The sequence below is a fragment of the Triticum dicoccoides genome, chromosome 7A, assembly GCF_002162155.2.
Source record: "Triticum dicoccoides isolate Atlit2015 ecotype Zavitan chromosome 7A, WEW_v2.0, whole genome shotgun sequence".
Classification (NCBI taxonomy): Eukaryota; Viridiplantae; Streptophyta; class Magnoliopsida; order Poales; family Poaceae; genus Triticum; species Triticum dicoccoides.
This window is the reverse complement of record NC_041392.1, coordinates 76695030-76700471: the sequence shown is the minus strand read 5'-3', so window position 1 is coordinate 76700471 and position 5442 is coordinate 76695030.

Sequence of the window (5442 nt, the reverse complement as noted above, 5' to 3'; positions counted from 1 at the left end):
ACCAGGTCGAGGGGAGACAGTCCCGGAGGCGCCTCAAGGCGACCTTCCGGACTGCGGGAGCAGAGGGGTAAGGCTCCCAAGGGCTCCGAGTTCGGCCTTCAGCCGAACACTACGCCGAAACCTCCAGTGGCACTAGTAGAAAAAGGGTCAAATGTGAAGCACATTAGTGCCGGTTTGAATTTGAGCCGGCACTAATGTGACCATTAGTGCCGGTTCCAACGGCTAGGCGGGCGGGCATCATTAGTACCAGTTCGTGGGCAACCTTTAGTACTGGTTCATGCCACGAACCGGTACTAATGAGGCCAGTGTGGCTGTGGTCAGGCTGGGGCCCCCACGAAGACCTGTAGTACCGGTTCATGGCATGAACCGGTACTAGAGTTTCTTAGTAAGCTGATTTTTAGTCCCACCCCGCTAAGAGAGAGGTAGTATGAACGGTTTATAAGCTGTGAGTGAAGAGACAACGACGAAGAGGCGCAATGCTCACCTGCACGTTGATTAGCTTCAAGCCTTTCAGAATAGCATAGATTGCACTGAGCTATGTGCAATGCAGTCTACACTATTCCGAAAGGCTTGAAGCAAATTAACCAGCATTGCGCCTCTTTTTATTTTTAATAACTTATCTGAATTCCAGACTTCTTTTGTGTTCAGTATGCAGCATTCAAAGCGACGTCATCAATTTCCAACATGTTCTGACATCATTTGTTGTTTTTCGGTCATTTACCTAATTGTTTAGAGAGCTAAATAACCGTGAAATTGAAAATCACTACAAAATGAACTCTGAAAATGTTGAAACTTGGCATGGTATCATCATTTCACCCACATAGCATGTGCGAAAGAGTAGAGAGGGTCAAGGCAAAAACTGGACGCACTTCGTGTACAAACTGGACAAACTCTTTCGGAGTATTAGGGTTTCGGACGAGAACTCATCTGTTACACGAGCACATCAATGTTTTTTAAACTTATTTGAACTCCGGACTTCTATTGTGTTCAATATGCAGCATTCAAAGCGATGTCATCAATTTCCAACATGTTCTGACATCATTTGTTGGTTTTCGGTCATTTACCTAATTTGTTTAGAGAGCTAAATGACCGTGAAATTGAAAATCACTACAAAATGAATTCTGCAAATTTTGAAACTTGGCATGGTATCATCATTTCACCCGCATAGCATGTGCAAAAAAGTACAGAGGGTCACGGCAAAAACTGGACGCACTTCGTGTACAAACTGGACAAACTCTTTCGGACTTTCAGGATTTCGGACGAGAACTCATCTATTACACGGGCACTTCAATGTTTTTCAAACTTATTTGAACTCCGGACTTCTTTTGTGTTCAGTATGCAGCATTCAAAGCGACGCCATCAATTTCCAACATGTTTTGACATCATTTGTTGTTTTTCGGTCATTTACCTAATTGTTTAGAGAGCTAAATGACCATGAAATTGAAAATCACTACAAAATGAATTCTAAAAAAATGTTGAAACTTGGCATGGTATCATCATTTCACCCGCATAGCATGTGCGAAAGAGTAGAGAGGGTCACGGCAAAAACTGGACGCACTTCGTGCACAAACTGGACAAACTCTTTCGCAGTATCAGGATTTCAGACGAGAACTCATCTGTTACACGGGCACTTCAATGTTTTTTAAACTTATTTGAACTCCGGACTTCTTTTGTGTTCAGTATGCAGCATTCAAAGTGATGTCATCAATTTCCAACATGTTCTGACATCATTTGTTGTTTTTCGGTCATTTACCTAATTGTTTAGAGAGCTAAATGACCGTGAAATTGAAATCACTGCAAAATGAACACTGAAAATGTTGAAACTTGGCATGATATCATCATTTCACCCATATAGCATGTGCGAGAGAATAGAGAGGGTCACAGCAAAAACTGGACGCACTTCGTGTACAAACTGGATAAACTCTTTCGGAGTATCAGGATTTCGGACAAGAACTCATCTGTTACACGGGCACTTTAATGTTTTTTAAACTTATTTGAACTTCGTACTTCTTTTGTGTTCAGTATGTAGCATTCAAAGCGACATCATCAATTTCCAGCATGTTCTGACATCATTTGTTGTTTTTCGGCCATTTACCTAATTGTTTAGAGAGCTAAATGCCCGTGAAATTGAAAATCACTGCAAAATGAACTCTGAAAATGTTGAAACTTGGCATGATATCATCATTTCAACCGTATAGCATGTGCGAGAGACTAGAGAGGGTCACGACAAAAACTGGAAGCACTTCATGTACAAACTGGACATACTCTTTCGGAGTATCAGGATTTCGGACGAGAACTCATCTGTTACACGGGCACTTCAATGTTTTTTAAACTTATTTGAACTCCAGACTTCTTTTGTGTTCAGTATGCAGCATTCGAAGTGACGCCATCAATTTCCAACATGTTTTGACATCATTTGTTGTTTCTCTGTCATTTACCTAATTGTTTAGAGAGCTAAATGACCGTGAAATTGAAAATCACTACAAAATGAACTCTGAAAATGTTGAAACTTGGCATGGTATCATCATTTCACCCGCATATCATGTGCGAAACAGTAGAGAGGGTCACAACAAAAACTGGACGCACTTCCTGTACAAACTGGACAAACTCTTTCGGAGTATCAGGGTTTCGGACGAGAACTCATCTGTTACACGGGCATTTCAATGTTTTTTAAACTTACTTGAACTCCAGACTTCTTTTGTGTTCAGTATGCAGCATTCAAAGTGACATCATCAATTTCCAACATGTTCTGACATCATTTGTTGTTTTTCGGTCATTTACCTAATTGTTTATAGAGCTAAATGACCGTGAAATTGAAAATCACTACAAAATGAACTCTAAAAATGTTGAAACTTGGCATGGTATCATCATTTCACCCGCATAGCATGTGCAAAAGAGTAGAGAGGGTCACGGCAAAAACTAGACGCACCTAATGTACAAACTAGACAAACTCTTTCGGAGTATCAGGATTTCAGATGAGAACTCATCTGTTACACGGGCACTTCAATGTTTTTTAAACTTATTTGAACTCCGGAGTTCTTTTGTGTTCAGTATGCAGCATTCAAAGTGACGTCATCAATTTCCAACATGTTCTGACATCATTTGTTGTTTTTCGGTCATTTACCTAATTGTTAGAGAGCTAAATGACCGTGAAATTGAAAATCACTACAAAATGAACTCTGAAAATGTTGAAACTTGGCATGTTATCATAAGTTCACCCGTATAGCATGTGCGAGAGAATAGAGAGGGTCACGGCAAAAACTGGACGCACTTCGTGTACAAACTGGACAAACTCTTTCGGAGTATCAGGATTTCGGACGAGAACTCATCTGTTACACGGGCACTTCAATGTTTTTCAAACTTATTTGAACTCCAGACTTCTTTTGTGTTCAGTATGCAGCATTCAAAGTGACGTCATTAATTTCCAACATGTTCTGACATCATTTGTTGTTTTTCGGTCATTTACCTAATTGTTTATAGAGCTAAATGACCGTGAAATTGTAAATCACTACAAAATGAACTCTAAAAATGTTGAAACTTGGCATGGTATCATCATTTCACCCGCATAGCATGTGCAAAAGAGTAGAGAGGGTCACGGCAAAAACTAGACGCACCTCATGTACAAACTAGACAAACTCTTTCGGAGTATCAGGATTTCAGATGAGAACTCATCTGTTACACGGGCACTTCAATGTTTTTTAAACTTATTTGAACTCCGGAGTTCTTTTGTGTTCAGTATGCAGCATTCAAAGTGATGTCATCAATTTCCAACATGTTCTGACATCATTTGTTGTTTTTCGGTCATTTACCTAATTGTTTAGAGAGCTAAATGACCGTAAAATTAAAAATCACTACAAAATGAACTTTGAAAATGTTGAAACTTGGCATGGTATCATCATTTCACCCGCATAGGATGTGCGAAAGAGTAGAGAGGGTCACGGAAAAAACTGGACGCACTTCGTGTACAAACTGGACAAACTCTTTCGGAGTATCAGGATTTCGCCTTAGAACTCATCTGTTACACGGGCACTTCAATGGATTTTAAGCTTATTTGAACTCCGGACTTCTTTTATGTTCAGTATGCAATATTCAAAGTGATGTTATCAATTTACAACATGTTCTGACATCATTTGTTGTTTTTCGGTCATTTACCTAATTGTTTAGAGAGCTAAATGAACGTGAAATTGAAAATCACTACAAAATGAATTCCGAAAAAATGTTGAAACTTGGCATGGTATCATCATTTCACCCGCATAGCATGTGCGAAAGAGTAGAGAGGGTCACGGCAAAAACAGGAAGCACTTCGTGCACAAACTGGACAAACTCTTTCGGAGTATCAGGATTTCGGACGAGAACTCATCTGTTACATGGGCACTTCAATGTTTTATAAACTTATTTGAACTCCGGATTTCTTTTGTGTTCAGTATGCAGCATTCAAAGTGACGTCATTAATTTCCAACTTGTTCTGACATCATTTGTTGTTTTTCGGTCATTTACCTAATTGTTTAGAGAGCTAAATGACCGTGAAATTGAAAATCACTACAAAATGAACTCTGAAAATGTTGAAACTTGGCATGGTATCATCATTTCACCCGCATCGCCTGCGCAAAAGAGTAGAGAGGGTCACGGCAAAAACGGGACGCACTTCGTGCACAAACTGGACAAACTCTTTCGGAGTATCAGGATTTCGGACAAGAACTCATCTCTTACACGGGCACTTCAATGTTTTTTAAACTTATTTGAACTCCGGACTTCTTTTGTGTTCAGTATACAGCATTCAAAGCAACTCATCAATTTCCAACATGTTCTGACATCATTTGTTGTTTTTCGGTCATTTACCTAATTGTTTACAGAGCTAAATGTCCGTGAAATTGAAAATCGCTTCAAAATGAACTCTGAAAATGTTGAAACTTGGCATGATATCATCATTTCACCCGTATAGCATGGGCGAGAGACTAGATAGGGTCACGGCAAAAACTGGACGCACTTCGTGTACAAACTGGACAAACTCTTTCGGAGTATCAGGATTTCGGACGACAACTCATCTGTTACACGGGCACTTCAATGTTTTTTAAACTTATTTGAACTCCGGACTTCTTTTGTGTTCAGTATGCAGCATTCAAAGCGACGTCATCAATTTCCAACATGTTCTGACATCATTTGTTGTTTTTCGGTCATTTACCTAATTGTTTAGAGAGCTAAATGACCGTGAAATTGAAAATCACTAAGAAATGAACTCTGAAAATGTTGAAACTTGGCATGGTATCATCATTTCACCCGCATAGCATGTGCGAAAGAGTAGAGAGGGTCACTGCAAAAACTGGACGCACTTCGTGTACAAACTGGACAAACTCTTTCGGAGTATCAGGGTTTCGGACGAGAACTCATCTGTTACACGGGCACTTCAATGTTTTTTAAACTTATTTGAACTCCGAACTTCTT